Raw genomic sequence first — 23505 nt, forward strand, 5'->3', positions numbered from 1 at the left:
CGGTTTATAGATACCATTCCTAAAGAACGACATGTTGCATTGCAAGTCCATCTGGCACATTTGTGACAGACTTTCAGTCGTTTTGCACGACGTTTCTTTGCAAAAGTGCTTTTACCTGTTCCAAGCATGTGTGAAATGAAAGAATTGGAGGACTCACCTGATAATCGGACCTTTGCTTCAATCAGCCAGCGAATATCTTCAGGAATTCCATGATTCATTAACAACTTCAATCTTGCACACCTAGCACGGTAAATTTTTGTAATCGCATTCTGAGGCAGAGCGGGAAAGTACTTTTTCAATTTTTCAAGAATGGTGTCCATTTTGAAATGAGAATTGAAGAGATTCAAAGAAGAGAGGAAGAGCAAAGAATTGTACAAATATATACAAATATCAGTTATTATGGGAAACTGAAAGAACCGACTGAAGTCACGGAGTACCGTTATCCGCCTTTTGACCGGGGTGAGAGACTAGCAAAACAAGAGTCACACCAAAAGGAAACACCAAAAACAATGTGAGAAAATGAATCAATCTTTATATACAGGATCACTCAATTCAATCGAGTCATTTTCAACTGAAAAATTATCAAAGTAGACTTTCAAACGATGTCCATTTACCTTGAAAACATTGTCATTCTTTGGATTCTCGATATCACAGGCCCCATATGGATACACATGTTTCACAATGAAAGGACCACTCCATCTTGATCTTAGTTTTCCAGGAAATAAATGGAGTCGAGAATTATAAAGCAAGACTTTTTGACCAACATTAAATATTTTTCTCAATATTTTATTGTCATGCAACTCTTTGATTCTTGCTTTATGAATTCTTGAATTTTCATATGCATCATTTCTTATTTCCTCAAACTCATTTATTTGTAATTTTCGCAGTTGACCAGCATCATCAAGGTTTGAATTAAAAGCTTTAATAGCCTAATAAGCTTTATGTTCAAGTTCCACAGGCAAGTGACAAGGTTTTCCATAGACTAGTCTATAAGGTGACATACCTAATGATGTTTTATAAGCAGTTCGATAAGCCCAAAGTGCATCATTAAGTCTTAAAGACCAGTCTTTCCTATTAGGGTTCACTGTTTTCTCCAAGATTTGTTTGATCTCCCTATTAGCAAGCTCTACCTGTCCACTAGTCTGAGGGTGATAAGGGGTGGCAACTTTGTGAGTGATTCCATATTTCTTCATTAAAGACTCAAATGGCTTGTTGCAGAAATGTGTTCCACCATCACTTATCATGGCTCGAGGGATTCCAAATCGACTTAAGATATTTTCTTTCAAGAATTTTATCACTGTTTTGTGATCATTGTTTCGACTTGGAATTGCCTCTATCCATTTTGAAACATAATCTACTGCGACTAATATGTACACGAAACCAAATGATGAAGGAAATGGACCCATGAAATCTATACCCCAACAGTCAAAGATCTCAATGACAAGAATAGGATTTAAAGGCATCATGTGACGTTTTGAAATAGATCCCAACTTTTGACAATTTTCACAAATCTTACAGAATGCATGTGAGTCCTTGAACATGGTGGGCCAGTAAAATCCGCATTGTAAGATTTTTGCAGTTGTCTTTCTTGATGAGAAATGGCCCCCACATGCCTCAGAATGACAAAATTTAATGACACTACTTACCTCATTGTCAGGAATGCATCTTCGAAATATTTGATCAGGACAATATTTGAATAAATAAGGGTCATCCCAATAAAAGTTCTTCACTTCATTCAAGAACTTTCTTTTGTCTTGGGTACTCCAATGAGCTGGCAATTGTCCTGAAACAAGAAAATTAACAATATTAGCAAACCAAGGCATCGTAGAGACAGAAAATAAAGATTCATCAGGAAAGTAGTCATCGATTGGTGTGATGTCAGATTTTGAATCTGTTATCAATCTTGACAAATGATCGGCGACAACATTTTCGGTGCCCTTCTTGTCTTTGATTGTGATATCAAATTCTTGAAGTAACAAAATCCACCGAACCAATCTAGCCTTAGAATCTTTCTTAGAAAGAAGATATTTCAATGCTGCATGATCACTAAAAACAACAACAGGTGAGCCAACAAGATAAGACCTGAATTTTTCACATGCAAATACTACTGCAAGTAATTCTTTTTCAGTAGTGGTGTAATTCATTTGAGCACTATTCAAAGTTTTACTTGCATAGTAAATCACATAGGGTTTCTTATCTTTTCTTTGTCCCAAGACAGCACCCACGGCATAGTCACTAGCGTCACACATTATTTCAAAAGGTAAAGACCAATCAGGAGGTTGAATGACTGGAGCAGAAGTAAGCTGGTTTTTAAGTTTAACAAAGGCTTCTTCACAATGTTCAGTCCATTCAAAGATATTATCCTTTGTTAGAAGGTTACTCAAGGGCTTAGATATTAAGTTAAAATCCTTGATGAACCTTCTATAAAAACCAGCATGTCCTAAGAATGATCTAACATCTTTAATAGATTTTGGTGTTGGCAAGTTAGCAATTAACTCGATTTTAGATTTATCAACCTCAATTCCTTTTGATGAAACAATGTGACCAAGTACAATGCCGTCTGTTACCATAAAGTGACATTTTTCCCAATTCAGTACAAGATTCTTCTCTTCACACCTGCTCAAAACCTTTTCTAAGTTAGTCAAACAATCATCAAATGAATCACCAAAAACAGAAAAATCATCCATAAAAATCTCAAGAAAACGTTCAACCATATCACTGAATATACTAAGCATGCATCTTTGAAACGTGGCTGGTGCATTACATAATCCGAAAGGCATTCTTCGATATGCAAAGGTACCAAATGGACATGTGAAAGTAGTTTTCTCTTGATCTTCTAATGCAATTTCAATTTGGTTGTAGCCTGAATAGCCATCTAAGAAACAATAAAATTCATGACCTGCAACTCTTTCTAGAATTTGATCCATGAAAGGTAAAGGAAAATGATCTTTTCTAGTCATTGAATTAAGTTTCCTATAATCAATGCACATGCGCCAACCAGTAATAGTCCTAGTTGGAATTAACTCATTTTTTTCATTTGTTATCACAGTAACTCCAGACTTCTTAGGTACCACTTGAGTAGGACTTACCCATTTGCTGTCAGAAATAGGATAAATGATTCCATTATCTAGAAGCTTAATGACTTCATTTTTCACTACTTCTTTCATATTAGGATTAAGCCTTCGTTGCATTTCTCTAGAGGGTTTAGCATTTTCCTCCAAATAAATCCTGTGAGTGCAAATCAAAGGACTAATTCCTTTTATGTCAGCTATGGTCCATCCTAATGCATTTTTGTGCATTTTCAGAGTTTGTAATAACTTACCTTCTTGCTGTGCATTAAGTTTGGAAGAGATTATTACCGGAAAAGTTTCATTTTCTCCCAAAAATGAGTATTTGAGATTGAGGGGTAACGGCTTCAAATCAGGTTTTGGTGGTTGAACACTTGAAGGTATTGGCTCAATTGATCACGGCGACAATTCCTCAATTTGTGGTCTCCAATTACTTGCCTTTGATTCTTCCTGAAAATAAACCATTTACAAATCATTAGATTCATCAATCTCAATTTCATTGGAAGTGGTTTGAAATTGATCATGAACTAATTTTTCAGTAAAGTCCACTTCTTGTAAATCATTATCTTCCCCAGGTTGCTTGCAAATGTTGAAAATATTCATCTCCAATGTCATGTTTCCAAAAGATAGCTTCATGAGTCCATTCTTACAATTAATCAATGCATTAGAAGTTGCAAGAAATGGACGTCCTAAAATAACAGGAAATGAATTACATGCTTCAACAAGTTGTGTATCCAAGACAATAAAATTCACAGGATAAATGAATTTATCGACTTGTACTAACACATCTTCAACTATTCCTCTAGGCACGTTTACAGATCTATCGGCAAGTAAAAGAGTCACAGAAGTTGGTTTTAACTCACCTAGATTGAGACTTTGAAAAACTGAATATGGAAGTAAATTCACACTAGCTCCAAGATCAAGTAAAGCTCTTTCAATTTTATGTTCTCCAATAAAGCATGAAATTGTAGGACAACCAGGGTCTTTATATTTCAATGCATTATTGTTCTGAAGAATGGCACTTACTTGTTCGGCTAAAAAGGCTTTCTTTTTCACATTCAGTTTTCTCTTCACAGTGCACAGATCTTTCAAAAATTTAGCATAAGAAGGAACCTGTTTAATAGCATCCAGCAAAGGTATATTGATCCTTACCTGTTTGAAGGTTTCAAAAATTTCAGAGTTGTGATTGACTTTCCTTTGTTTGGTCATGGCATGAGGAAATGGAAGTGCCGGCGGAGAATCAGTCTTTTCTTTGCAATGATCAGATTCAATCCCTTCCTTACCCTCAGAGATTGACTCATCATCATTCTCACAAGGTTCAAGAATGGGTTTTTTAATAACCTTACCACTACGAAGAGTGATGACTGATTTGGCTTGATCCATGTGTTGGCTTCCAGAACTACTTGCATTTACATTGTATTGCCCCTTTGGATTTTGTTGTGGTTGAGAAGGAAACTTACCTTTCTCTTGGAAACTGAGAGCAGATGTGAACTTTGCAAGAGTATCTTTAAAATCTGTCATGCTTTGAGCAAGTTAAGTGTTAATTGCCTCTTGCTTTTCCATAAATGCATGCAATGTTTCCTCAAGATTTCTTCTAGGAGGTGGAGCATAAGGAGGTGCATATCCACGAGAATTTTGGAAATTATGATGTGCTTGAAACGGTGGCTGTGAAGTTTGAGCATTATTGTTCTCACTCTTCCAACTGAAATTTGGATGATTTCTCCAACCAGGGTTATATGTTTGCGAATATGGGTTATGGTTGGGCCTTTGAAAATTGTTTAATGCATAGGCTTGTTCATGGAGACATTCTTTAAAAGAAGGCAAGGTTGGACAGTCATTGGTTGAATGTTCGTTGGTTTCACAGATTTGACATGCAATGACATAAAACAAAAGCGCTTACTGGGAGGCAACCCAACACAAAAAAAATAATCAGATTTGCTTTCTTTTTCCTTATCTTTTATTTTTTCGCATTTTCATTTATTTTCTGTCATTCTCTTATGTTCCTTTGCTTTTATTTCAACATTGAGGACAATGTTGTGTTTTAAGTGTCGGGGTATTGGGAGAATTTTAGTTTTCTTTGTTGTTCTATAAAAAAAAAATTGTGTTTGATCTTTTTTAACTCCCATTGTTTTTGAGAATATGAGTATTATGTATGAGAATTAGTTGAGATAGATGAAGATATAAATCAAATGAATGAGTGTGCATGCCAATTTTAAGATTTAATTATTTTAGGGATTGACTTTGAGAATACGCCATGTTGACTTTATAGTGTTATACCAATGCAAGCTTTTGAGCCTTCAACATTATATTTTTTTTTATTGTGCATTCTTTCAATGATATGTATCTCTAGAACTTGCTTCATATCTTGTTGAGATTACATTCACATTACATGTGTACATGAAGATGATAAAGGCATTAGAAAATTTAACCACTTGAACCAAAAAGCCAACCTAAAGCATATTGTCCTTAGTGAGCCTCTTTTGAGCTTGTTTATCTTTTCTTTGCTTTATCCATGTATAAGCCTTAACTTTTTATATGTTTTCCTTTTCCCCTGGCCAAGGATTAGTAGAGCATATACTTGTGATATCTCATGGAATTATAGTTGGAAATTATGTGAAAAGAAAGAAGAAGTGATGCTTGATGAAAAGATGGAGAAAGTTGCCAAACATGAAAAACAAAAAGAAAAAAGAAAAAAGAAAAAAAAAGTGTTCCTTTATATTCTTAAGATTTTATGTGGAAAGAGCTTGAAATCAAAAGAAGAGAAGCATTGATGATTAAAGATGGAAAATTTATGTGCTTTAATGGAATATCTTGTTTGAAATATCATTTTTCAGAATGCTCTACTTTCTTTGGTTTGAACCTTTCCTTTTACTCTCTTTTACCTCACCTTAACCTTAGCCCCATTACAAACAGAAAATAAGACCTTTTGATTCATGCATTGCTTGTAATATGTGGTAATGAAGATAAGATTGACGAGCAAGCTTATGGTAGAACATATTCTTTGATTGAATTTGAGAGATTTAAACACATAAACCCTAAACACGTGAGTGTTGGAGTGTATATCAATAAGAGGACCTATTACTTTGGCATGGCATAGATTTCATTTAAATCCCGACGATTGATTGAGTTTTGAAGTTTGCATGTAAATGAATTCATGAGAATTATACTATTTATCCTTCATGATTGTATTCTTGTTTATAATGCATATATTCTTGGACATTGATGGAAGATTAAGAGATTGATCATAGTTATTTTCAATTTGATTTTATCTATCCTTTCTCGAGGACGAGCAAGAGCTAAGTGTGGGGGTATTTGATGTAACCATATTGTTCGATAGTTTCACCCATATTTAACTAGTGTTTTGCCTATGTTTTATGAATAAAATACCTTGATATTCTTTGTTTTATGTTTTGAAGGCACCTTTAGATGAAAGATGCAAAAAGGAGTAAATTGGAGGTAATTGACAGATTTGACCCTCAGTCGATGTTTTGTGCAGAGCGTGAGTTCTAAAAGTCGAAACGAAGTGATTCCAGTGGCATTAGAAAGATAACATCCATACCTTTCTGGAAATCCAAGTGAAGAAAAATAAAATGACAAAGAGCATGGAAATCACATCCTTCAAAGTCAAAACTCGCATTCTGCCAGTGTTGACCTTTGTCCATTCAAAATTCAATATCTGGAGCTGTAGATATCCAATTGATTCAAACTCAATTGTTTTGGATTCCTGACTCAAAGGTCTATAAACGCTCCAAATTTCAGCCAAAAACGATGTCATATGAGGGAGATATGAGTTTTCAAAGATGACAACTGAATTCTGCCAGCAAACAGGTTTCGTGAAGAAACGAGTCCAAATTACATCCCGAAACATCAAAACCGACATCCAAGTTTTAATTTCAGCAATTTAGCTCCTCAAGAACATCAATCCAGAAGGTCAAGGAAGGCAGCCACCAACCTCAAGCCACCAACCTCAAACCACCAACCACAAACCAGCTGCCAGCCACCAGCCGCCAGCCGCCTTCACACTACCACCATCTATTGATATTCACACTTGAACTTTGATTTTTCTTACTTATAATTTGTGTATAAATAGGCAGCTAAGTTTATGCTATGAAGAGAGCCAAGAGAGAGGGAGAGGGAGTGCAGTAGAATCAAAGAAAGAAGGGTGGCAGCCATAAGAGAAGAAACACAAACTCTCCCCTCTACAACCCAAAAATCATGTATTCTTTCATCTTTAGGAGTAGTTGTTCAATAGATATGTAAGGCTAAGCTCGTTTTCTTGGTTGCAAGGACGCAAACACCTTCAGATTTCAAGAACTGTGAGATTTATTCTTCCATTTATTTTCAGTTTGTATTATGAATGCGTATGTTTGTTTTCCAATGCATAGTTTCTATGATTGTTTATCTTAATTGCTAGAGCGGACTCTAAGTTATTATTGTGAACAATCTATTGCTAAGTTTGATATCAAAACCGGAGTTGTGGTATATAAACTTGTGAAGCAACTAAGCTTGATAATTGTAGCGGAACAACGTTATTAAACTTAGGGAGAACATTCGATCAAATGCAACACAAGCTGACAACTTGGTTGTTAAGATTAATGAATTTATCTAGATCTTAAGGCTGCCATTGGAATAAATCATTAGTGCGGACACTGTGATTGTTTGTTGGTTAGAGTTAGTTATACGGCGGATCCGTTAATTAACCAATGTTAAGAAAAGATAAAAATTCAGAATATAAACTGGAGTTTCGTTTCAAGGATCAGTTCTGATTTCTGTTGGTTGATGTGTGCTTGCGACCAAGGTTTGTTTTCTTGATATATTTCAATTTCAATTGATTTTATTTGCTATTGTAATTTCTACCATAGTTTAGATCATTGCAAATCAAACCCCCCCAATTACATAACGTATAGCATAAAAATCTGAACTAAACCTTCCTCGTGGGATCGACCCCTTGCTTGCTCTATACTATCTTGTTTATTTTAAGCTAGGGTAATTAATTTGTGCGACCGCGACATCGCAACAAATTTTGGCGCCGTTGCCGGGGAAGTAATTTTACGTCATCGTCAGATGGTTGAATGGCATGACATTGTGTGGTTCAAGAATGCTATTCCAAGACATTCATTTCTTCTATGGATGGCTGTCCAACAGAAACTCACAACTCAAGATAAACTTCATCAGTTTGGTATACATGGTCCCAATAGATGCTCGCTCTGTCTCCACAACAATGAGGATCACAACCACTTGTTCTTTGAATGCTCCTATACTAAAGCGATCTGGTGGGATGTTTGTGACAGATGCGACATTCCAAGAATGACAAAAGGCTGGGATGAATGGATTCGATGGGCCACTGTCTCTTGGCATGGCAAGAGTTTCGTCAATTTTTCTCGTAAACTGAGTTTTGCAGCTACAGTGTATCATGTATGGCAAGAACGGAATGCAAGGATCTTTGCTGGAATGTCTTGAACTTCGAATTTGGTCTTTAATCAAATCGAATGTATCATTCGTGATAAGCTTGATTTGATGAGGAATGTCGCACCAACAAATGAAAACAAAAGGATCCAACGAGCTTGGAGGGTGAATACCATAGATTCTTAATTTGTTAGTTAGCTGGTTGTCTTGGTTTCCCTAACGAATCTAGTGAGGTTTCAGTTTTATGGTCGGTGGCTAGCCTGTAGCCATATGTTGTTTTGTGTTTCTGTTATCATTGTAAATCTGGGGTATGCCCCTTATAATGTTTGTATCTTCTTCTTTTAATACATACATCAACTTACCAAAAAAAAAAAAGATGAAACTAATCAACAAAGGGAGAACATCTTTCACACGCGTTGTTATGTACAAACTAAGGTGTGTAGTTTAATTATAGATAGTGGAAGCTGTGTTAATGTTTGTAGTACCACCCTTGTTAGTAAACTGAATTTGTGTACTCTTAAGCATATGCTAAATCATATAGATTGCAATGGCTGAATGATAGTGGCGAAGTGAAAGTGACTAAACAGGTTACCATTCCATTTTCGATTGGAAAATATATTGATGAAGTTCTGTGGGATACCAACCAATGCACATAAGTCATATCATGGGTTAAAAATAGGTATACCATTGTAAAAGATGGTAAAACCATCACTCTTATACCTTCTACACCCAAACAGGAGTATGATGATCAAATAAAGCTAAAAAGTGAGCATGAGGCAGGAGGAGAGAAAATCAAGGTGAGGAACAAGGGGAGAGAAAACCATCAGATTCAGAAATTGGTGAGGTTTGAACTAGGTCATTGGGTTTGGGTGCATATGAGAAGGGAAAGTGATGCGAACCTCGTGGTCACGGCCATTGGGTTGGTTTATAGTCTTGTTGCCTTGAAGCATGTCTTCCATTGTGATAAGCTCATATACTTCATCTTAGGTTTACCTAGGTCAAAACAGGGTAGGGATTCAATTTTTGTAGTTGTTGATAGGTTTTCAACATGGCACACTTTATTCCATGTCATAAAACCGATGATACAACTAACATTGCTGATCTATTCTTTAGGAGTACGGCTTCCCGGGGTTCCTAAGAGCATTGTGTCTAATAGAGATGTTAAGTTCCTTACCTATTTTTAGAAGGTGTTATAGGGCAAATTGGGTACTAAACTGTTGCTTTCAACTACTTGCCACCCCCAAAAAGATGGACAAACCAAAGTAGTTAATAGGACCTTAACACAACTTCTTCGTGCTGTCATTCAAAAGAACTTAAAGACTTTGGAAGATTATTTGCCATTTATAGAGTTTGCATACAATCGTAGTGTGCATTCTACTACTGAATTTTTACCATTTGATATTATGTATGGATTTCACCTTTTAACTCCCATGGATTTGATTCCTTTGTCTGTTGATGAAAGGGTTAGTTTGGATGGTAATCGTAAAGCACAGGTGGTGTAGACACTCCATGAGAGTGCAGCAAGAGATTGAAAAGAGAAATTGGGTATATGCGAGCAAAGCCAACAAGGGGTGAAAATATGTTGTCTTTCAGCCCGGTGATTGGGTTTGGGTGCATATGCACATAGAAAATCAAAGCTACAACCACGAAGATACGATCCGGGCAACGAAAAAACAATCAGATTCGAATTCTGACGTAAAATGCAGCACTTGTTATGTGTTGGTGGGATAATCTCTCCTTCTTGGTTATCTAAAGAACTGAAAATGACCTATCAAATAATCTTAGCCAAATAGGAAGTCCATAAGTCAAAATGAAGCAAATAACAAAATTCATACAGCCTATGTTGACCCGTATTGCAATGTCGTTTCGAAGTCCGATTGACCTAACATTTTAACACAAGGTAGAACAACATGTTAGGAGATGCCATGTAAACTTTCAGCTCAATACAACGGTTGGATTGAGAATTTTGACTATTGCTGTAAAATTGGACAGTTGCGCATTTTATGTCAGAATCCAAATCTGATTGTTTTTTCGTTTCCCTGATCTTATCACTTCTTATGGGTGGAAAATCAGATTTTTATTATTTTCTTCTTAGTCTTTGGTTTATCATTACTTATTTGGGTCAATTTTATAAGTGGGCTCAAATTAGCCCATATATGAGGATCCATTAGAGCTATTTAAAGCATTACATAAGTGTTTTGTATGCTGAAAAACACGTAGTCATAGATTTATAAAATAAGCTAGGTTTTGCACGATGCAACACGTTATCTTTGTTGGAACAAATATCAAATCTAACTTATCAAGGTATAAGTGGCCTTGTGACGTCATTCAATTTAATTCTAATAGTGATGGTGCATTGAGACAAATTTTAATTGTATCACACTTCTTAAACCAGATTTTTCAGCTTTTTTGAGAAAGTATCATCTTTGTTGGGGGTTGCTTGACTACGTAATCAAGAGGTTCGCATATGTAGCTCTCATAAATCTTTGATAATCAGATTGATGCTAGCTAATGCAGTATACTAAATTTAGAGGTAGATGAATTCTCAGCTCCATGGTGAGGCTCTTTATAATGTTTTGGTTGTTTTATAGTGATATCATTAAATGTATTGATGCAAACCTCGTAATCACGTCGTCATGCAACCCACAATCAAGATTGAGATTTGATCCCGGAAAGCCGAAATAGATCTGATAGGAGTGTGACACAATGGAAACCTGCCACAAGGCACCAACACTATTGGATTGAGTAGAATGATGCCACGAAGCCAGTTAATCTTCGATAAGTCAGATTCAGTTCGTTCATGAAATGAAGAACGCAAAAATCAATCTCACACGTTAAAACTAAAAAATTTAGAAGTAATTATCATGAAAGCTGCCGAATTTTTGGCTTACATGAGTTTAAATAGTTCTTGGAAAGTTAACTCTAATGGCCCCCTTATGTGGACTTATATGAGGTCCACTTAAAACTGACCCAAAAACCCTAAACTAAAAGGTCCATAACTTGATCTGAGCAAGCCTTGAATCCTAGCTCAAAACAAAGTTTTAATTAAGCCCAAACATGATAGAAAATACCACTAGCTTTTCTTTCCTTCTGTAGCTAGGATGAATAAGGAATCCTTATAAGAAAAGGATTTTGAAACATCAATGAATCCTTACCACACTTGAAGATTATACTGCAGCTCATTAAAATCCTAGTGGAACTAGGAAATTCTCAAAACCAGCTGCCACATCCTTGTAGGAAAAGAATCCTAGCCAAATAGGAAGTCCACAAGTCAAATGAAAGTAAATAACAAAATTTATTCAGCCTATATAGACTAGTATTGTGGTGCCTTGCAGAAATCCGATTGACCTGAAATTTTAACCCATAGTAGGAAAACATGTCTGGAGAGTCCACATGAACTTTTAACCTGATCCAACGGTCGGATTGAGAATTATAACTGTTGTCGTAAACCTGGACTGTTGCGCTTTTTATGCCAAAATCCGAATCTGACCTTACTTGGATCGTATCACAAGGCTGAACCGTATCATTCCCTCCCTCTTCAAGAAGATTCGCCCTCGAATCTTGAATAGGATGAGTAGCAACTTCAGTAGCCTTCAGAATTCCCTTATTACTGTATAGAATTAGTGACCGACGAGAATTTCAAATAAGCACGCTGTACTAACCACTTGCGTACATACTTTTGAATGATAACCACAATGGCTCTCCTTCGTCTTTCTTTTTTTGGCATTGTACCTCCTTTTCCTATGAAGCTTGAAGATCATAGAATAATCTTCTACACTTATCAACTTCTCGTTCTAAAGCCCCCAAACCATGGCTTAGTTTTTTGCATCGTTGATCTAGAATCCTCCTCTGTTCCCTCTCCCTTGGTGAATACATGACACAAATAGGGAGGAAAAAAAACAAAAATAAAAATAAGACAAATACAAGAATAGAGTTTCATAACAGGAAGAACATTGATTTAAACTTGAAATTATAAATCTGACTATCGTTTGGACCAGAATTGATCGAAAACAAGCAAATATGAAATTGATGAGAATGACTCAAACAATAGCCAAATATCCCAAATATGATAATAAATATACTGAAAGGAACAAAATCAACAGAAACAAAACAAGTTTTGAAAGACAACGCAAAACAAACCCGTTACAGCAAGACAAAACCCGATTCTGGAACCTAAAGAAAACGCAATTCAAATGACCTTGAGTTTCAAATATAGTATTAGGATACCAAGAAAACAATAAATCTCAGTTTCTAGGTCGTTCTATTATGTCTAGGTACCCAAACCCCGTGTATGATAAGTTTGTGGTAAAATTGAACCTCCAATTAAAACATCAAGAAGCCGTTATCAAAATAAGCCCAAATTTAATATGTAGTTCGATCTCATCCCCAATACACAGAATATGAAGTTTCAATTGATTCTAAGGTGATTTACTTATGGTTCACTAAAAGTAGTGTTTCTGCGGTAAAATTGATCCTCGAATTAAAACCTCAAGCAAACAAGATCAGAATAAGGGAAAATTTGACAAATGAAGTGATCACACCCCTAGTAGACTGAATATGAAGTTTAAATTGATTCCGAGGTGGTTTGCTTATGGTTTACCAAGAGTTGTGTTTCTATGGCAAAAATTGAATGATACTTCAAATTTCACTTAATCCCCACCCCCTCTTTTTTTTTTCTTTTTAATATACTGATACGATTAGAGATAGTGACAAGATGAAATATAACCTTTTTTTTTTTGCTTAGATGACGCAAACACAAAGAAGAAGATGGACGCAAACACTGATAAACTTAAAGGAACACTAAGAAAACAAAAACAACATAAGGATGTGACCTTGTTTCGGAGCCTAGCTCTGATACCAACTGATGCGAACCTCCTGATCACACAACTCACAATCAATATTGAGATCTAATCCCGGAAAGCCGAAATAGGTCTGATAGGAATGCAACACAATGAAAACCTGCTCCAAGGCACCAACACCATTGGATTGAGTAGAATGACGCCACGAAGCTAGTTAATCTTTGATAATTCAGATTCAGTTCGTGCGAACTGAAGAATGCAAGAATCACTCACACGTTAAAACTAAAAAATTCAGAAGTAATTATCATAAAAGCTACTGAAATTTTGGGTTACATGAGTTTAAATAGTTCTTGAAAAATGAACCCTAATGAACCTCTTATATGGACTTAGGTTAGGCGGATTTTGTTTTCCTATTCGAGCTTTTTTATGTTGTTTTGTTACTTTTTGGTTAATACATTTACTTTATCCAAAAAAGAATTACCTTTGTTTTCTTGAATGTCCAAACAACCTTAAAATTAAGATTTGACACTAAAAAATAAATTAAAGAAACCAAAGAGAATGAGATTGGAGATGTATATCTCTTAGTTCCTGAATTCAATCTTTTGTAATTTCAAGTTTACAACATAATCAATTTTTTTTGTGATTTCGTTATTTTTCATATATGAGCTACTAATTTTCATTTGATAGTAATGAAATTCAAAGACCCCCCCCCCCCCCAAATAATCAGTTTTGAAGAAAGAACACTAAACAAATATGAAAACTTAAAAGATAAAAGGATATAATTTGATCTTAACACCTTATTCTGATGTTAATTGATGTGAACCCGAAGGGTAAGAACCTAACCACATACAAGAAAGCTAAAATCAGATTTGGTTGATAAAATCTTGAGACAATTTTTACTTGAACCAAAACACCAAAACTACTAGAATGAAACCTGATACGATCTAGAAAAGGTCAAATTCGGATTTTGACTTAAAAAGTGTATCTATCCAGTTTTACAGCAACAATTATAATTTACAATCCGATCGTTGGATCGGGCTGAAATTGTACATGGAGTCTTCTGACATGGTGTCCTACCATGGGTTAAAATGTCAGGTCAATCGAAGTTCGGAAAGGCATCGAAACACGGTTCAACAAAGGCTGTATAAATTTTGTTATTTACTTCCTTTTGACTTGTGGACTTCCTATTTGGTTAAGATTCTTTTCCTAAAACGATATGGCAGCTTATTTTAGGAATCTTCTAATTCTACAAAGATCTTTAATGGGCTGCAACATAGTTTCCAAGTGTGGCAAGGATTCATAAATGTTTTAGAATCCTTTTCTTACAAGGATTCCTTATTCATCCTAGCTACAAAAAGGAAAGAAGACTTCAGAATAAATTCTACCTTGAGATCAGATTTCCTAGTCTATTTAGAACTTCTTGACGGTGACAAATCTGATTCTAGCATATTTAGGATGGTAAGTTTTGGATTATTATTATTTTTTTATTATTTTCTTCTTAGTCTTTGGGTTTTTATTACTTATTTGGGTCAATTGTATCCATGGTTCTCTAAAGAACTGAAAAACGACTTATCAAAGAGCAACTATCTTCGTGGCATCATCCTTATACTTCTTGTTCGCGAATCAATATTCATTGAGTGGGGGGTCTCCGTTTACAATAGTGCTTGTGCCTAGGTACAAGTTATATTTGTGTCACACTCCTATCAAACCTGATTTACTTCTTGTTCTCGAATCAATGTTCAGGAATTGGTGTCTTTGCGTGTTGGTAGCGTGACCGTGCGATCACGAGGTCCGTATCGATGGTGTCAGAGAGAATCAAAATTACATCCTCGTGGTGATGGTCCATTTCAGGTTTTAGAGAGAATCAATAACAACGCATACAAAATTGACCTTCCAGGTGAGTATGGTGTTAATGTTACCTTTAATGTTGGTGATCTTACGTTGTTTGACACAGATTTTGATTCGAGATCAAATCCTTTCGAGGAGAGAGGGGATGATGTGGATCAGCCTAGAAACACCAGCAAGGACCTATTACATGTTCCAGATGGTCCAATGACTCGATCCAAGACAAATGCATTGAATGCACAGATTTTGAAGGTTTTAACCAAGTAAAAATTGAAAGGTCCATTAGAGTATCAAGAGAAGACCCTAGTACATCTTATCCATATGCAAGAGGGCCCTAATACAATCTTATTTAGGCCATGAGGTGAGGACAACAAAGAAAACAAAAGAATCCTACTACAACTTGGAAATAACATAGGTGACTACCTTTTCCTTTTGTTTCTATGATTAATGGGCTGCATAAATAAGCCTTGAATCAGTTTTGTCATATTATACTTCCTTCTCTTCTTCTCATGGGAGAACATGGATTTAATATTAGAGGCTTTATTTTATTTTGTTAGCGACAACACAAAGCTTGTTTGGACTTAATTAATACTTTGTTTTCAGCTAGGATCCAAGGCTTGTTTGGATCAAGTTATGGGCTTTTCAATTTAGGGTTTTTGAGTAGAACTCATATAAGTCCACATAAAGGGTCCATTAGTGTTAATTTTTCAAGAACTATTTAAACTTATGTAACCAAAATTTCAGCAGCCTTTGATGACTATTAGTTCTAAATTTTTCAGTTTTAATGTGTGAGAGTGATTTTTGCATTCTTCAGTTCTTGAATGAATTGAATCTGAGTTATTGAAGATTAACTAGCTTTGTGGTGTCATTCTACTCATTCCAACATCGTTGGTGCCTTAGGGCAGGTTTCCATTGTGTCACACTTCTATCAGACCTATTTCGGCTTTCCAGATCTCAATCTTGATTGTGGGTTGCATGATCACGAGGTTCGCATCACCTAGGAAGGAAAGTAATTAAATCAACAACAAAGAAGGAAATTTGTTTTTCTTATTTGTCCAAGTTAAACAAGGAAATTCAAGCTAATCAAGGACATCAAAGGAGACAGCAACACAAATTTTCCAAATCAGATTTCTCCTAGTTTATTTGGGGCTTCTTAACGGTTACAAATCCAATTCTAGCATATTTAGGATGATAATTTTTGGATTTTTATTATTTTCTTCTTAGTCTTTGGGATATTATTACCTATTTGGGTCAATTGTAAGTGGGCTTCATATAAGTCCACCTAAGTAGGGTCCATTAGGGTTTCTTTAAGTCTAGAGTCATTATAAATAAAGGCATAACCAAACATGTAAGGGTTAGACAATTCAAATTAATAATTCTTGTTTGCCACACTTGTTGTGTGTTGGTGGGATAATCTCCCTTCCTTGGTTCTCTAAAGAACTGAAAACGATTTATCTAAGAATAACTGTCTTCATAGCGTCATCCTTATACTTCTTGTTCATGAATCAATATTCGTTGGGTGGGGGTCTCCGTTTCCAATAATACTGGTGCCTAGGTACAAGTTATCTTTGTGTCACGCTTCTATCAAAACTGATTTACTTGGCTTTCTAGGAATTGGTGTTTTTGTGTGACTACATGATCACGAGGTTCGCATCATTAAGCCTACACCAAAATCGGTAAGTGAGGTAAGGAGTTTTCATGGACTTACTAGTTTTTATAGAAGGTGTGAAGGATTTTAGTACTATTACTGCACCTTTAACTGAAATTGTGAAAAAGTCGTTAGATTTAAATGGAACAAGATAAGGCTTTTAATTTGTTGAAAGATAAACTTTGTTCGGTGCCTATTTTAGCTTTGCCAGACTTTACGAGACCTTTGAAGTTGAATGTGATGCTTCAAGTATAGGTATGAGAGGTTAATGCAGGATAGGAGGCCTATTGCATATTTCAGCAAAAAACTTAATGGGGCAGCCTCGAATTACCCTACATATGACAAGGAGCTCTATACCTTGGTAAGAACTTTAGAGTCCTGGCAGCATTACCTATAGCGTAAGGAGTTTGTTATACATTTAGATCATAAATCATTGAAGCAGTTGAAAGGGTAAGGTAAGTTGAGTAGGCCATCTTAAATGGGTTGAATTTATTGAAACATTTCCGTATGTGATCAAGTATAAGAAAGGAAAAGAAAACATTGTGGTTGATGCACTTTCCCGTAGGTATATTCTTTTATCTACTTTGGATGCTAGGTTTTTAGGATTTGAACACATAAAAGAAATGTACAAGGATGATAGTGATTTTGCTAATGTTTATAATGCTTGTGAAACTTCAGCTTTTAGGTTGTTCTAACTTTATGGATATTTGTTTAAAGAGAATTGTTTATGTATTCCATTAAGTTCTATGCGTGAATTGCTTGTGTGAAGCACATAAAGGCGAGTTGATGGGTATTTTGGTGTTGTTAAGACTTTGAATGTGTTGCATAAACATTTATATTGGCATAAAATGAAAAAAGATGTGCAACACATATATGAGAAATGCATATCTTGTAAGAAAACAAAGTCTAGGACTTAACCACATGGCTTGTATATCCCTTTGCATGTACCTAAGGAACCATGTGTAGATATTTCGATGGACTTTGTCATAGGTTTACCTAGATCAAAACGGGGTAGGGATTCAATTTTTCTAGTTATTGATAGGTTTTCAAACATGACACACTTTATTCCATGTCATAAAATCAAATGATGCAACTAACATTGCTGATTTGTTCTTTAGGGAGATAGTACAACTTCACGAGGTCCCTAAAAGCATTGTGTCTGATAGAGATGTTAAGTTTCTTAACTATTTTTGGAAGGTGTTATGGAGCAAATTGGGTACTAAAATGTTGTTTTCAACTACTTGTCACCCCCAAATAGATGGACAAACCGAAGTAGTTAATAGGACCTTAACACAACTTCTGCGTGCTGTTATTCAAAATAACTTAAAGAATTGAGAAGATTGTTTGTCATTTATAGAGTTTGCATACAATTGTAGTGTGCATTTTATTACTGAATTTTCACCATTTGAAATTGTGTATGGATTTAACCCTTTAATTCCTATGGATTTGATTTCTTTGCCTGTTGATAAAAAGGGTTAATTTGGATGGTATTCGTAAAGCACAGGTGGTGAAGACACTTCATGAGAGTGTGCGACAACAGATTAAAAAGAGGAATCATGTGTATGCGACCAAAGCCAATAAAGGGCGCAATCTTGTTGTCTTTTAGCCTGACGATTGGGTTTGAGTGCATATAAGAGTGTGTGGCAACAGATTGAAAAGAGAAACCGTGTGTATGGGACCAAAGCCCATAAGGGGCGCAATCATGTTGTCTTTCAGCCTGGCAGTTGGGTTTGGGTGCATATACGCAAGGAGAGATTTTCAGCCGATAGGAAATCAAAGCTACAACCATGAGGAGATGGGTCATTTCAGATTAAGCCAAACCCTTTCCTCTGCCAAAGTAGCAGAGCCACTAACACCTTCCTCTTTTGACCATAACCAGGACCTCCATCTCTCCATTTTTCATCACTTTAGTAACCTAAAAACACTTGAAACCATAAAATTATAACAAAACATACAAGATAACCTTTCTCTCCTCACGACCTTTAACTATCATCAACCACTCCTCAATAGCTTCACCATCAGCAAAACAGTAACTGAGACAACACAATAGCTCCTCCTCACTTCTCTTTTCCTTGTGGCAGCATCGCCAGCCTCTCATCACCCACAAAGGCAACAACGACATCAACGTCGCCTCCTTTCACTAGACTCACAGCATAGCTCACGGTCTCTCCTCTCTCAACTGACTAAAACAATAACCACCATTAACTATCTCCACCATACACGACAACTTCCTTACTTCTCTCAGCACCATCTCCTTCTATTGCGCCTCTTTTCTATCGTTGGTTGTTGAAACAACCAAAAAGTTAAAAAAAAAACTAAGAGACCCATAAAGACAAAACAAAAAAAAATCAATTATTTCTTACATTTTATTCCTTTTACAGGTGACAATGATATTCACCAAAAACACAGGAAGAAAAAGGAGGAAATGTCGCTCAAATCCACCTATTTTTGTCTCTACCAGTGATAGCAGCGTGTGGTTCTACCCACGGCCATTGTTTTAATGGTCCTAAAATTCCAGTATGCCTTTTGAGTTCCCAGCAATCTCTTCAACCTATTTCCAACCTTTGAAAGGACCATTTCGCAAGTTTTTGAATTTTATATGTGTGTGTTTTTAAATAATTGCTAAATTTTAAATTTATATGGTTTGTAAACATGTAATTCTGGGATGTGTGAGTAAAATATTGTAAAAACAAATGTGTCTATGCATAGCAATTTCTTTTTATTACTTTATTTATTTATTTATTTTTATTTTTTTGGTAAGTTGACGTATGTATTAAAAGAAGAAGATACAAACATTATAAGGGGTATACCCCAGATTTACAATGATAACAGAAACATAAAACAACAGATGGCTACAAGCTAGCCACCGACCATAACACTGAAACCTCACTGGATTCGTTAGGGTAACCAATACAACCAGCTAACTAACAAATTAAGAATCTATGGTATTCACCCTCCAAGCTCGTTGGATCCTTTTGTTTTCATTTGTTGGTGCGACATTCCTCATCAAATCAAGCTTATCACGACGTCATCGTCAGATGGTTGAATGGCATGACATTGTGTGGTTCAAGAATGCTGTTCCAAGACATTCATTTCTTCTATGGATGGCTGTCCAACAGAAACTCACAACTCAAGATAAACTTCATCGGTTTGGTATACATGGTCCCAATAGATGCTCGCTCTGTCTCCGCAACAATGAGGATCACAACCACTTGTTCTTTGAATGCTCCTATACTAAAGCGATCTGGTGGGATGTTTGTGACAGATGCGACATTCCAAGAATGACAAAAGGCTGGGATGAATGGATTCGATGGGCCACTGTCTCTTGGCATGGCAAGAGTTTCGTCAATTTTTCTCGTAAACTGAGTTTCGCAGCTACAGTGTATCATGTATGGCAAGAACGGAATGCAAGGATCTTTGCTGGAATGTCTAGAACTTCGAATTTGGTCTTTAATCAAATCGAATGTATCATTCGTGATAAGCTTGATTTGATGAGGAATGTCGCACCAACAAATGAAAACAAAAGGATCCAACGAGCTTGGAGGGTGAATACCATAGATTTTTAATTGTTAGTTAGCTGGTTGTATTGGTTTCCCTAACGAATCCAGTGAGGTTTCAGTGTTATGGTCGATGGCTAGCTTGTAGCCATCTGTTGTTTTATGTTTCTGTTATCATTGTAAATCTGGGGTATGCCCCTTATAATGTTTGTATCTTCTTCTTTTAATACATACGTCAACTTACCAAAAAAAAAATCAAGCTTATCACGAATGATACATTCGATTTGATTAAAGACCAAATTCGAAGTTCTAGACATTCCAGCAAAGATCCTTGCATTCCGTTCTTGCCATACATGATACACTGTAGCTGCAAAACTCAGTTTACGAGAAAAATTGACGAAACTCTTGCCATGCCAAGAGACAGTGGCCCATCGAATCCATTCATCCCAGCCTTTTGTCATTCTTGGAATGTCGCATCTGTCACAAACATCCCACCAGATCGCTTTAGTATAGGAGCATTCAAAGAACAAGTGGTTGTGATCCTTATTGTTGCGGAGACAGAGGGAGCATCTATTGGGACCATGTATACCAAACCGATGAAGTTTATCTTGAGTTGTGAGTTTCTGTTGGACAGCCATCCATAGAAGAAATGAATGTCTTGGAACAGCATTCTTGAACCACACAATGTCATGCCATTCAACCATCTGACGATGACATCTTAGTTGTTCCCAAGCTACTTTGATCGAGAATCTGTGATTTGGTGAATCCAACCAAACTATCTCATCCTTTTGCCCCATTTTAGGATTAGAATTGGAAGGAATAGCTTCCATAATGGGGTGCCAGCCACTAGCTTGGGTGGTAGGAGTTTTCCATTCTGAGTTATGAATTAGCACATTCACCTTCGCGTTCTTGGCCATACCTGAATCATAGATGAATCTTTCCCCGTAAGAATCCGCGAGTGGGCTGTGAATCATAGGTTGTCATTCCATCTCCTATGATGTACTTCATCTTCGGCCATGCTAAGGATCTCAGCTTTAGAATCTTTCCCCAAGCCCAATAGCAATTCTGTGGTGTCTTGATTGTCCAGAAATTCCTACCTCGCAACAGATTGGATCTAATCCAAGTAGACCATATTGAGCCATCTGAGTCATTGCACAGGTTCCAAATGTGTTTCAACAAAGCAATCTTGTTCCATTCTGTTATCCGTTTTATTCCTAGCCCCCCTCCTTTTTTGAAAGAGATACCTGATCCCAAGCCACTTTAGCCCCAGTAGTTCTCATATCTGAACCTGACCAAAGAAAGGATTTCATAATTTGCTCCACATTTTTAATTACTTGCCCAGGTAAGAGAAAGAGAGATGCCCAATAGACTTGTATGGAAAATAAGACTGAATTAATCAGTTGTACCCGTCCTGCATACGAGAGTGTTCGACAAGTTCAATGTCGAACTTTAGAGGTGATTCGATCCACGAGGCCCTTACAATAAACAGCCTTTAGTCTGGATGAGAGAAGAGGTACTCCCAAATATTTCATAGGGAGCTCCCCCTCTCTAAACCCAAGAATATGAATAATTTGCTCCTTCTCAGCATTTAACACACCGCTCAAGAAGATGTCACTTTTGTTTGGATTTGGATACAGACCTGATAGGTCTTGAAACTTTGTGAGCACCGTTCTGATCATACGAATTGACTTTACATCCCCGTTGCTAAAAATCATCAAGTCATCAGCAAAACAAAGATGAGAAATTTTGTCTTTCTTGCATCTCCAGTGGAACTTGGAGAAAAAAGGAGAAAAAGATAAAATATTTTAATTACATACGGTCAAATTCTAAAAATTTCCATGCATATTTTCTAAAACCAAATTGTATTTTTTTTAATCATGTTTTAACAAACACAAAATAGATATTGTAACTAGTTTATGATCATTTATTAGGATTTGACCAAAATATCAAAAATCTTATAACAATTATTTTGTTTAATATTCAGAATGTTAGGATTTAGCTGTAGAATTTTATATTTGGGGGTATGAACTTACATTTTAAAGGTAGAAAATAGAAAATAAATGTGATGCTAAATTTGAGACGTAAAACGATTAAGATTTAACCCAATAAAATAGAGACTTCCTCACAAAGGTAGATCTGCCTTAACTTTAGATAAAACCAATGAATAGAAATATAACCTAGAAAAACAATCAATCATCAATGCAACTTACCCTAAGTTTGGTGCACTAAAGATGGTGTATCTTTTCCCTGCACAACTAATCATCTTACTCAAACTCCTGCAGACTATTAGGTTTTATAGTAACCATAATATTAGGTGATGACTTCTGAACTCTATAATCATAACTTTATGATTAAATCCAAATACCACTGGTTTCCAGGAGACAACTCTGCCATTCGAGGTCATACACGTCATGACAACTGTAAAAATTGGTTTTGACCCTGACATATTGATTTCGATCAATTTTGACCCAACAAACTCGGTTTTGACCTGAAAATGATTGTTTTAGCTAATCTTGATGAAAATCTCAATTTTTGATTTGGTAACTTATTTGTTTTTTCTTAAAAAAATTCTTTTTACCTAAAAAATCAGTTTTTAGGTTTGGAAAATAAATATTATTTCTTCTTTAGGTCACAATATCAAAAATGGTTTACAATAACAATAATCAATAATAATATTATTCAATTATTTCAACAACCAAAATTGACTCGTAACTTCAACACCACTTTTATTACCTCTACAATCCCACTAACATTACATCATCACTCAGTCATTGTCACCACCATCATTATCCCATCATTGCAACACATTATTGATGTGCCGTGAATGATTCGAAAATCGACAACAATGAATCTGATGAAAATGGATGAATGATGGGTCTGGTTGTGTTGTGTTGTCTTTCTTTTGGTGTTTAGGCTGGATTATAGTGATTTCAAGGTAAATAAGATGGAGGATAGATTAGAATGATACTTTGATAAGTCGATCTGGACACCACAAAGATCAATCTAGGATTTCGACGCCACACTCTTTGTGATCGAAGAGTGATAAGTCAGGTAGGGTTCTTCACAAAATCAATCTGGAAGAACAACTCTTAATTCTGTGAATTAAGTTTCAAATCTTGGCCAAAAAGTGCTTTATTACATATTCTGATACTATATTTATAAGTGGAACATCCCTCCAAAGTTAGGAAAAATTCAACATGGCAGAAGTCAAGCCCAAAAAACAGACTTTGACAAAATAACCT

At 35.9% G+C, this 23505-nt stretch overlaps 1 pseudogene; it reads right to left on the bottom strand.

Annotated features, from left to right (window-relative positions):
• Positions 1–18823: 18823 nt before the first annotated feature.
• LOC133674687 (uncharacterized) overlaps positions 18824–23505 on the bottom strand; it is a 186535-nt pseudogene continuing 181853 nt past the window's right edge.

The sequence above is a fragment of the Populus nigra genome, chromosome 15 (genome assembly GCF_951802175.1).
Source record: "Populus nigra chromosome 15, ddPopNigr1.1, whole genome shotgun sequence".
Taxonomy (NCBI): Eukaryota; Viridiplantae; Streptophyta; class Magnoliopsida; order Malpighiales; family Salicaceae; genus Populus; species Populus nigra.